The sequence below is a fragment of the Candoia aspera genome, chromosome 2, assembly GCF_035149785.1.
Source record: "Candoia aspera isolate rCanAsp1 chromosome 2, rCanAsp1.hap2, whole genome shotgun sequence".
Lineage (NCBI taxonomy): Eukaryota > Metazoa > Chordata > Lepidosauria > Squamata > Boidae > Candoia > Candoia aspera.
Genome location: NC_086154.1, coordinates 19,472,203 through 19,484,289, shown reverse-complemented (window position 1 = coordinate 19,484,289; position 12,087 = coordinate 19,472,203). Strand labels below are relative to the sequence as shown.

General features: G+C 45.3%; 1 protein-coding gene across 2 annotated transcripts in view; it reads left to right on the top strand.

The window, feature by feature from the left end:
• The first annotated feature begins 5,138 nt into the window (after positions 1-5,138).
• Positions 5,139-12,087, top strand: part of KLHDC8B (kelch domain containing 8B) — a 44,183-nt gene continuing 37,234 nt past the window's right edge. The window contains exon 1 of one of the 2 annotated variants that reach the window (XM_063291441.1): positions 5,139-5,255. The gene's annotated coding sequence lies outside the window, so the exon portion shown is untranslated. Of the gene's footprint in view, positions 5,256-6,422; positions 6,692-12,087 lie in introns of those variants that run through there. The other variant, XM_063291440.1, reaches the window with a different exon arrangement.

Here is a 12,087-nt window from a genome sequence, read left to right as displayed (position 1 = left end):
GCAAAAGGCCGTTTTTTCCCTTAAAACCAGCCCCCCTCCCCTGATTCTTCTGCCAGTTCACTCCGTTGTTGCTATGTGGAGAATAGTTTTGCTCACAGGATCCTTCTCCCCAAAGCAAGAGAGCAAGATTTGGTTTGTTGCTTTGGATATGAGCCCAGAGTTTTAGGCATCGCTTGAGAGAATAGCTTTGACTCCCCGGCAGTGGGAGGCAGAGGGAGTCTTTTGCTGGAGCTCAGCAAAAAGCAAGCTGGTTTTTTTTTTTTGCAAATTGACTCTCCTTGTCTGTTCCTGGCCTTTTTAAGTGGTATTTCGTTCTTGGGGAACACCTGGTCCAATGTAGCAGAAAGTAGGAAGATCCTGAATTGTTACAATTTTTAAAAATCAAATTGTTAAAAGCACCTTTTTGCAGTATCTATAGCTCAATGTTCTGTTGTCCTGCTGACAAAGTCGAATAATCTCATCGATTTGCACAGACTGTGTAACCTGCACCTTTATTGTGTTACATAATTTCTCTTGTCCCTTGAATTCCAGGTAGTTAGAAAGCTTTTCGCATCTTTCAAAAAGGCCTAAATATAAAGACAGTTTTAAGCACCAGCTATTATTCATTTTAGCAAAGTCGGCCCTCTGTTCATAACTGTATATACATAACTGTATATTTCTGAATACCAAATACTGGAGTAAGTACAGCGTAAGAAGATGGTTGCTTTCCCGTTTCATTTGTGTATTTCCCAAAAATGTTTGTTCAGCCATAGCTGGATGCAGAATTAAATGGATCCGTGGTTTGATATGTGAGGCTGAGGGGATGTAAGTCGCTCTCTATTCCAGAGTCTCAGGAGCAGCTATTAAATACATTTCTGTACATTTTTTCTGTTCATATCAAGTCTGTGGAGAGCAATCAAATTGAGAATGAGGCAGAGATAGGAGACTCTTTTTAAACTTAGAGAACTTAACCACATGGCGGTCTTCAGATATGTGCTTGATAGTGGCATCTGTGTAGACAGGGAGTGCAATGTACCTTTGGAGGAAAAAAAAATGCAAATGGAGAAGCACTAAGGAATTTGGTGCAGACTCAGTCTTCAGAGGCCTGGCCTCAAATTCCCTACTCATCCAGTTGGAAAATACAGCTTGGGTGGATCTTTGCAGAGTTTGTTCTAGGATGCTGTAGTGCATTTTCACATCATTGCTGTATGCACGTCTACTGTGTCATTTGTACGCTGCTTCAGTGCCAGTATGGTGAATATGAGGTGAGTACCAAGCTAGCTGGCAATACTGTACCATGACCAGTGACAAATGTTGAAGATTAGGAGTATTTCTCATCTGGCCCTCCATACCCCAGGTGCAGTTAAAAAATATAGTGGGCTATATTGATCAATTTTATAAACAAAGAGGTTTATTACAGAATAAAGTGGAATTTGGTGGACATCCCATAACTTCACCCAAACCTGCTTTTCCAGAGGCTGAAGTTTGCTTACATTTACAGAGTCTTGTGAATCAGGCCCCTTTGACCCAGACCTCAGCTCTACTAAGGGACTATAAGCATCTGCCTTACAGACTGAGATTGTTGGAGATCAATTCGTGATGCTTAGTAACTGATCGACTGGAGCATTTTTATTTCACTGTTTCCTCTCCCTTCCTTGACAATCGGCCTCAAGCACTCAACTATCCATTTTTAGCACCCATCTCTTTGGCAGGATCCAGTGGCTGGGTTTTCATTCATAATTGATTTAGTACATTCATATTTTAACTTCTTGGTAAGACACCTGAGATGTCACCTAAAACAAGCCAGCTTAGGCATTGCAGGAGGAGAGCTGCGTTAGTCTTTGGTGGCCTCTGACAAAGGGAGCTGGGGCTGCTGAAAGCTGCTGCCTTTTAATAAAACGGGTTGGTTGGACAGGCTGCTCCCAGATGCTTCCTGATTTCAGCTTAGGATCAGTCCCAAGAGCTGGTAGCAAAAGGTTCTCAGCTGGGCTACTCTGGAGGGTTGGAAGTGGTTTAAAAGCAGAGCTCCCTGCCCTCTGCGGATTGTGGGCGGAGGCCTAAGGTAAGGGGGCTCTCTCGCCTTTGCAAAACAAGAGTCCCCTCTCTGGAGACCCTCCCCATCTGAGCCCTTCAGCGGCTGTTCCCACCCGGCCCCCTCCTCTCCCCTCTTCTGCCTCTTGAGAAGTGAGTGGCAGCGGCTCTCCCCGAAGTCCCTCCTCTTTAATTACAGATTCAGTTGCCATCGATACCGAGGGATTAAGGCACCCGGCGCCTCCCGTTTTGCACCTGCCATAGAAACCGGCCCTGCCTGGGCCTGCTGCTGCTGCTGCTCCTCCAGCTCTCGAGCACAAGGAGATTGCAGGCTTTGTGGTGCTGCTGTTTCTAAACTTCCAACTGCCCGATATGAAGGCCTGTGCCAAGATTTGACGTTGCTGAAAGGTTGAGTAATCGGAAAGAAATCCCACTCCCTGGTTCTGGAATCCCCGCTGTGGGATACAGTACTCGAGTTCTGTGAATGAGAACTCTATTAGTCCCTTGCATCTTTCAGCCACTGTTTTACATTCACCAAAGGTACAGTAAGAGTTGGCTTCCCCACCGTCCTTTTTAAAGGCTGCTTTGATTTTAAATGCTCCTGCCGCTGTGGGGCTAGAGTCGAGCTGTCGGCTGGGAAGTTGGAGAAGAAAAGGCGGCAGCAAGCTATCTGCTTTTCCAAGGTGGCAAAGAAGTCTGCATGGATTGCAAGCCCCAGGAGTGATGCTCGACTTTGCAATGCTGTGGAATAAAAGAAACAATTTTTCCAGATGAGGCCAGCCATCTGCATTTCATTGGTAGTGAAATGGGCTGCTGTGTAACCTATTTTAATTACTTTTCAGGCATAAACAATACACCTATTAAAAGGAATAGGGGATTATGGCCACTGTGGAGAGGATAAATTAAGGATTAACTAGAGAATGTTTTCAAGGTTGTAATTGGAAGTTTTTTCTTCCAGAGACCTGCAGGGGGCTGTCCTTCTGATTTTTTAAAGACTTTTGACCAGGTACTTGAACTTTGCACTGTCTGAGTAAAGGATGTCTTAGCTTATTTGGACACTGTTGAAAGAGCATTATTTTTGTTCTCTATTACTATTATGTTTGTAAGATTTGTTGTGGTATTTCATGTTTCTGTTCAAAAAATAGAGGAAAGAGCCTAGAAATAAAGTGTTTTGCTGAGGTGGGTGTTGTGTTTCCATGTATTCCCTTTTGTGGCCAAGCTGCAGGTTTTCTTCGCCTGATGCAGCTAATACGGAGTACTTCCTGCTCGGACAAAGGGTGCTCGGAATGGCTTCATTCGCTACCCTTCAGGTACGGTGGTCAGTGATAGCTTTGAATTCAGTGTGCATCTCCAGTGTGATTTAGTTCCCAGCCAGTTGCTCATCTCTGCCAACCGGTCAAGTTGTGACAGATGGAGCCAGTCCGCCACTGGAGAGCTGGAAAGCTAGAAAGTAATGGACTTTTTAATACTTGATTGATTGTCTTCCTCTGTGATGGCTAAGCAGGATCAGGACAGACAAAAACATATGCCTAGTGATGGGTTGTCCCAACCAACTATATATGGTGCGTGAAGAGGCAGAATTTGAGGGAGAACAGGAATTTGTGTGAAGGTAATTGGAGAGGTTGGTGCACTAAGGAGACATGCTTTGCTATCCATCAGAATTGGTCCCAAGATGGTTGACTGGCTGAGGGGAAAGGCAGGATGAAGCCTCTCTCCCATTCCACATATAGAACCTGATTGAAGTGCCAGCTTGATTGTTTGATAGCATGCTAGCATTCACCACCACTCTTGAGGAGCTGCCTAGTCCATATGAGACTAGTCCTCAAGAAAAAATAAAGCTAAATAACACCACCATCCAGCATTTGCTGCTGGAGACCTTTTGCCTCATCTAGAATTAAAATATAAAAATATAAAAAATAAAATTAATATAAACTCTAGTTCTGGCCACACATGGCACCAGGATTGTTGAAAAGACTGCACCACCGCAATCACAATAATTGCCCTGACGAGACATAGAAAATATGTTAGATCTTCCAATACTATAGTCAGGTAATCATTTTATTCAGGGCATTCAAAGAGTGTAAAAGTTCTCAGGAACTTGGTTTAGGGTGGGGTTTTTTTTTGTAGTTTATTAACTATAGTGTATCATTGTTTACCTCTTGTATTTTTTGCATTTTGTTTGTTTATTGTAATCTTACTATAAAATACAATAACATGGTGGAAAATGAGGGAGAGAAATGGTAAAGCCTCAAAATTGGGTCAGATGTTGTAGCCAAGAGGTCTGCAGCTTAAATTCAGGTTAGAAGCATCTAGCAGAGTGAATGAATTACTCATAGCTGAGTATTATGGCTATAAAATTAGATCTAGCATTATGGGCACAAGACAAATGATTAACCCCCGACAGTTCTGGAAGCAAACAAAATAAGCTGCTGCGTCTCAAATCTGCCTCTCTGCTTTGGGTAGGATGTGGATTCCTTCTGTGTGTATGCACGCACGTGGAGATGAATTTTAGATGGTGCCTTAGATAAAAATCAATTGTCGGAACATGTAGAATTATGTAGTGGTGTGGGAGTCCATTTTCTGACTGAAAGTATGCAGATACAGCTTCAATCAACTTCACTCCTGGCCTTCTCCAGATGTTCAGCAATATGTTGCCCACTATCCTGAGCCAACAGCTGCTGCATTTGTAGCCCAAGTTCCCTAGCAGGAGGAGACGACGAGGGCTGTAGTCTAAGATGTCCAGAGAATAAATAGATTGGGAGTGTTGGCCCAAGTAAAACGTTGATGCTATATGCTAAACATGCAAGTTTTAAAATTCTGTGAAATGTTCTCTCTGGGGAAATTGGCACACAGTAGTAGCATTTGTCCAGTGAATACTGTACAGCAGTGTTTCTCCACCTTGGCAGCTTTAAGATATGTGGACTTCAACTCCCAGAATTCCCCAGCCAGCATGCTGGGTGTTGAAGTCCACACATCTTAAAGTTGCCAAGGCTGAGAAACGCCGCTGTACAGTATCAACAAAGCCTATTTATTATCCCCAAAGAAAAGTCATCGATTCCCTTGCCCTAGAGCGAATTCTGGCTTGTCTGGTCTGGTCTTCCCATCGCCTGCATGAATCAAACGGACATTTAAGGAAACCCAAAGCAAGCTTATATTGTACTGTATGCAGACCCTGTTCAGCTCTGCGGTGGAATACTTGAAGCAGGATAATGGGTGTGTTTTACATGCATCTGCCATCGTATCAGGTACTACCATGGGAAGAAGAATGCTTAATAGTTTAAAATGATTTGAGTGAAGTAAACAGGTCTTCAGAAAACTGCATTTTTCCATTGGAGAGGGTCATTTCCAAGGAGGCATGGGAACCTTACAGCCACTGGTACCAAATGCCATTAATGGAAACAGAATTGCCATCCTCCAAAATTGTTTCTTTGCGGATGGGGGGGAACAGAGGTGTGCTGGCTTACAGTTGGGAGATCTGGAGGGCATCATTCTGGCTTGAGGACATTCCTCTGAGCCATGGTCCTGCACCTGGCCAGGGGTGGCATTCTCAATCAGGAAGGTAGCCAGCCCTTGGCAGATGGCACTGCATTGGGCCCTGAACAACTTGCCTGCCTGTTCTTGAACCACATGCCTATTGAGAACGAAGGCCCCCTTTGCAGGAGTGTCCATGGGGGAGGGAGTCAAAAACGTCAAGACGGCGGCCACAACCATAACTGAAACCCTGCCCATTTTTGGTGTGTTGCTTCAATTGAGGGTTGACACTGCCTTCTTGACTTTTTGGACCCCCCCTCTCATGGACCCTTCCCCTCTCTTTGCTGAAATTTGCACCCTCAAAAGCCAAGCCAAAAAGCCAGGGACCCAGACCAAACATCTAATAAAACCCGTTCTAGACTCAATATGTGCCTGCAATTATTTTCAAAGTATTTATTTTATTTTCAAAGTATTTCAATGTGTTTTAATTATCCTAACATTTATCTGCTGAGCCATAATTAAACTCTGTGAATAAATCATTCATAGCTGAGTTGGCACTTCACACCAAGCCATAAACCATGGTTTAGAAATCATAACCGCCAAGTTCACACAACAGACTAAAAAGCAAACGACATGCCACCGCGTGGCTTAACGTCTTAGGTGAACTGAACTCTCCTAACCAATAGCACAGATTATCTCACCTACCTGGATTGCCTGGCTGCTCCCGAATTCGGAGTTTAGGGTTGCTCTATTCATTGGGCGTCAGTATCCCCCCTCCCCCGCTAAAAACGCAGAAATGACTTAGTTGCACCAGGAATGAAACATTCAAGCCTTGACCAAGTCCGAACTTTCCGGAAAGCGGCCACTAGAGCAGATCCGCAGCGGCCCCCCGGTTTGCTAAAACGGGGTGGGCAGGGAGCCGCGCGCAGGCCATTCTCGGGGCCTCCGACTTTGCAACCCAGTCGCTGTCCCGAGCGCGCTGCGCCTGGAGGAGGAAGAGTTAAGCACCGATTTGTGTGCGTGCGTGTGTGTGTGTTTGTGCGGTTTTTATTCCTCCCCTGCCGCTCTGTGATTCTGAGAGACTCGCCGAGAGCGGAGGAGAAGCGGGATTGGAACAGGAAAGCCAGAAGCTCCCGGGCAGAACGGGGCGCCTCCCGCCGCACCGAGACGCTGACTTTGCCCGGGGTGGGGGACCGTGCAGACCGGAGAGGTGAGCGTCGCGCGCCACGCCGCCCGGGCGAGGGGATCGGGCGCTCCTCTGGAGGTTGCTGGGGAACTCGGGTCCCCGGACTCTCCTGTCCTTCCGACGGCGCGGCGGAGCCCTGGGGGAGGGGGCCGCTCCTTAGCGCCAAAGTTTCTCCCGACGGGAAGGAGGGAGGAGCGGGCGAGGCCGCGGGGAGCCGGAGGAGGGGCGGCGTCTTCCACGCTCGCCGGGTCCTGGGGCGATCCGAGAGGGGCAGGGGCGCAGCTCTCGGCAGGCGGGCGGGGGGCTGCGCAGCGCGCCGCGAGCTCCGCGCCTCCCTCTGCGGCCATCTGGAGCGGGAGTGCTGGGTTGCACCGGCTGCCGAAAAAGAAACGCTCTCCCGGCCCTCGTAAAGCGAGGCTTTCCAAACTCCTCGCTTGCTAGAAATATAAATATCCGATAAATCTCAGGAAGGATCCGGGAATCGACGCCGTGTGTTGTGATCCTTCCGCTTTGTTTAATTCCTTCCTTTCGCGGCTATCCCCTTCCCCAAGGCATGCATTCAGAAATAAGTGTTTCGGAGAGCGTTTTGAGCCGGGGTTCATCCTCATTGCTTGCTTTCAGTGTCTTGCAAAGAGTAACTCTAAGCCTGTGCAGAGTGTTTTTCTCCTTCGTGTTCCATTCCCCACCTCCCTAACAGTCCTAGTAGTACAAATGAATTTACCCTGTGTATTTTTATTAGAAAGTAATTCCTACTACTCAGAAACATTATAGAGAGAAAAAGACTGGAGAAAAATTGGTAATTTTTAGCAAAGTCAGCTGCCTTTTTGATTGAAGCCAGGGAGAAACTAATTTCTTCCCCATGTTTTTGCCCCTTCCCCTAGGCAAAACAGTTGCTGCCCCACATTTTCTTTGTGGCACCTAAAACATCAAGGGCGGGGTCCTTTTTTTCTCCATTTTCATTAGGAAGATCGTAGGCCGCTGCTCTAGTACCCCCACGGCCCCCACTTTGGACCTGGGCCTCTGCTCCAAGCAGTTAGTGAAGACCAGAAAGCTCTTCCCCAGCAGGGAGAGGTTTTTTTTTGTTTTTTTGTTTTTGACATGACTATGCACTGCTGGCTTGTTCCCCCCCAGGAGGAGAAAGCCTCTTGGATCAGACAGAAAGCTCCAATAGGACCCAAGAAGCTGCTCCAGTAGGACCCAAGAAGCTGTGAGATTCCCAGGATTGTTTTTTTCAGACATACTCCTACAAATTTAGTTTTGGAACTCAGCCATCATGATGAGTACCCATCGATGGCCTTTTTCTACTTACATGAAATATATTTATTTTTTCTAAATGTCCCATCCTAAAAAAATTGCTGGACCCAGGTTCTCACATTTAGAAAAAGGGAGAATAACCATTTTCCTATCCACATATACCACACCCCCTTCCTTACCTCTTTACACCCCCAAATTAAATCTGCCCCAAATCTCTAAGCCTTTTTTCCAAGGGTGAGTTCCTCCAGACCTCTCTTTGTCTGAGCCGATGAATGGGCTTACCTTCTTCTAATAAGCAATTTGATGGGAATAAATAATTACACTGTATTAAGTGGCTAAATTTTTCTAGCCTCCCCACCCCCACCCCGCAAGGTAAGCTCAGAAGCTTAGTAGGGGCATCAGGCTGGTAGACTTACTTACTTGCAGTTTCTCATTAGCTTTATGCCTGTGATATATTCAGCCATCCAGCACTCTTGGTTGGAAAATATTAAATCAGAGCTCTGTGACAGTGGACAACAGGAATCTGTCACTTGAGCCAAACAAGGTGACAGTGAGGACTGGAAAATTGCAATACTGGTTCTTCAGAGAAGATGTGAGATCTAGAACTGATAGCATGCCTTCTAAGTAGTGTAGAAATGGATGGTTACTAGCACTGCTTGAATCCCAGCTCTTTGTAGAGATTTCTAAGCTTTGACTTGTGGATTCTTAACATCTTGGGAAGCATAGAGTGAAGATTTGGGAGAAGGGTGGCAAGGCAGAGCTGTTTCTCTGGAAGCTGATTGGTTTCAGTTCCCCCAAACATTTATTTGTGTTTATGACAGATACGTGTTGGAGAAAGAATCTCAAAAGGAGCACCGCTGAGATGAAGACATGGCTCCTCTCCCTGGTAGATTGTTTTAGATCCAGAGACTGACTTGGCCCAACCTTCCCTACCTTGATGCCCTCGTAATCCTCATCCAGCATCAGGTAGAAGAAGACTCTGAATATGTTTCAAGGTCCAGAACCTGCCCCTAGAAAGTAATGAAAGAAAGAGAGGAATGGCTGATTCTGACCAAGCACATGTAACCAAAATAAACACATATTTAACAACTTTTTGGAGAAAGTCCATAGTGTTCTAGGCAAGGGTGAGACCTCAGGATTTTTGATAAAGATTAAGGGCTGTTTGATGTGATGGCTCCATACTAAAGGTCAGTTATGTTATGGTAGAAGACTAGTTAATTGAAGATGGTTGGCATGTTACCAAAAGCAACAAGGTGCAGGAGGTGAATGGCAGAGCAGATGGGAAGGGAATGAAGCCTGAATAATATCTGGATCTTTTAAAACATGTCCTATTTCTAAGCAAGCACCCTTGATGTCATCTCTGTGTGGACACATTTCCTTGAAATCATTGGAGCTTCCTTCCAAGTAATACATTTAAGATAAGATGTAGTTCTTCACGTTGATGAACTTCCAAATTAAGAATAGTGAGCAAATCAGAGAACTTTAGAAGCACCGCACAGTATCCTGAAAGTATCCCGAAAGTAGGATGGTCCTCTTTATGTATCCTCCCGTGTTTTGCCTGTGGATTTGATTTCTGATTGTACCTTACTTGTCTTTAAAACACCGCCCAGGGGCAGAGGCCGTGCCTACTTGGCAGTGCTTGGCTGACTTAAAACTTGGCTGAAGCTGGGCCAGGGCCAGGCTCAAGAAGAGTGAGTTCAGCAGAGTGTATTATGTCGGGAAGAGCTCTGCAGCTAAGCTTCATTTCCTAGGGCTCGGTTCCTCCTTCCAATGGCTCTTCCTCTTTCGTATTTAAGGAAGCTCCCCATAGATAAATAAGAGCAGGAGTAAATGAGGGAGGAGAGATTTTCAGAGGGGTGACAGGCAGGTGACAGTTGCTAAACCTCTTCTTTGTACAGTGATTTTCCTCTGCACGTCTGTTTCCTGCCTCACCTTTGGGAATTCGGGGGGATATCAAGCCAGACAATGAATTTAGCTGCAGGAGAGAGGCACAGGGTGGGCTAATTGGCGAGGGCAGTGAAAAATGGAATTTTTAAAATGCTTTTATTTTGCGTTTCATCTGAAAGGTTCCTAATGCAACGTGTATATGTGTGTGAATGTAAGGAACAGTCCCTGCTTGTGCTTTAATGTAGAAAAACACCATACAAGGTAGAAAAGTGGGAAAAAGAAATCAGTAATATTTAGATGTCAGTGTTTAATATTATAACAATATTAATCACTTCCCCTGCAGTCTGATAGAAGGCTTATGGTTGGGGAAGAGGTGAAACCTGATAAATCCGGCTTCTCAAAAGGGCTGCTGGTGCTTTTTCCTTTTTTTCTGCTTTCTTGCTAAATCTGGTGCTGAAACGTTCTCCAGATTTCCTCTTCTTTTTTCAGGCATCTATGATTCTTTGTCTTTACTGCACACGTTTGGAATCGCCTATCTGTGTTCTGAGTATCTTGGTTTTAAGTTTCTCACTCTTATGGTTATGAAGAATGACTGATGCTTGGTATCTGGCATGCAGGTAGTCCTTGCTTAATGGCCACAACTGGGATGGAATTTTGGTTGCTAAGCGAAGTGGTCATTAAGCAAATCCAATCCACTTTTACAACCTTTTTTGCGGTGGCGTTAAGTGAATCACCGCAGGTATTAAGCAAACCCTGTGGTTGTTAAGGGAATCACGCGGTTTCCCCACTGATTTTGCTGGGAAGGTCAAAAATGGTGATCACCTGACCATGGGACACTATGACAGTCATAAATGTGAACCAGTTTCCAGGCACCCAAATTGTGATCACATGACAGTGGGGATGCTACGACGATCTGAGTGTGATGACCAGTCTGTTTTTTCCCAGCACCATTGTAAGTCTGAAACGTCACTAAATGAATGGTTCTTAAGCGAGGACTACCTGTGATTGCTTCAGAGGTGTGAGGAATAGGCAAAAGTTGTGGCAGGCTTCAGCATCCTTTCACGCTGGTAGGCCAGGTCCCAAGGTCCACAGAATAGATGCGCAGGAGGAAGGTGTTTTTAACTGCGAAATGGTGGGTGGGGTTTGTTCCACCCGGCGTCACCTAATAAGAATAGAAATTGTTGAAAAGAATGAGAAGATTCTTTCCTTCTACAAAGCCTGGACATCTTTGAGGGTTAGCTATTGTTTGAGATGGTTTGCCTGGTAAATGCAACCTCTCCTAACTTGGCTTTCTCTTTTTTATTTAACTGCTCTACTGTTTTTGTTGGAAGGAAGGAGGAGAATGTGTAAGTGTGAGTCATGCACGTGTGTGTATTGTGAGAGAAGAGAATGGTCGGTATATGCAGGGCTCAGTTGGTTTTATAATTTGTTGTCTAATTCAACTAATTCAATTGATAATTGCTACGAGTCAAGTTAGTCTCATTGCTTTGCCCTGCCCTTTTTGCGGGGAAGGTAATCTCTGATAGGTATGTACAAACCAACACGTCTATGCATACACTGCATGTGTGCCACATGCACACATTTATTAGACAGGGCAGGAAAACTCAGGATTGGTTTCCCTAGCTTGACAAAGTGGGGAAGCTGGGCATTGTGCAGAATTTTTGTGTGTATCTTCCTTTTTGGAAAGGTCTTGAGGATAGGCTTGCCTTCCTTTTACAGGTAGTCCTTACTTAACAACCATTTGTTTAGTGATGGTTCGGACTTACGATGGCGCAGAAAAAACTGAGTTGTGACCACACTTACGACCATCACAGCGTCCCCACAGTCATGTGATTGTGATTTGGGTGCTTGGCAATCAGTTCACGTTTATGACTGTCGCAGCCTCCTGTGGTCACGTGATTGCCACTTTCGACCTTCCTGGCTGGTTTTTGGGAAGCAAAATCAATGGAGGAACTGCATGATTCGCTTAACAACCACGTGGTTCGCTTAAAAACCACCGCGGAAAGGTCATAAAATCAGGTCAGATTCACTTAGTGACCGATTCACTTAGCAACCAAAATTCTGGTCCCAATTGTGGTCACTAAGTGAGGACTACCTGTACAGTAGTGATCCATAGCTCTTTCCAGTGCCTTTCTCTTGCTTCTCATCCCACTTTCTCCTAACCTTTTGTTTTCGTAGTTCTTGCTCTAATATTCCAAATTATTTGCTACCCTCGCCTTGAAAATAGAATATTACACCAAGTCAATACCTTCACCCAACTTAATTTGCAGAATTATCGC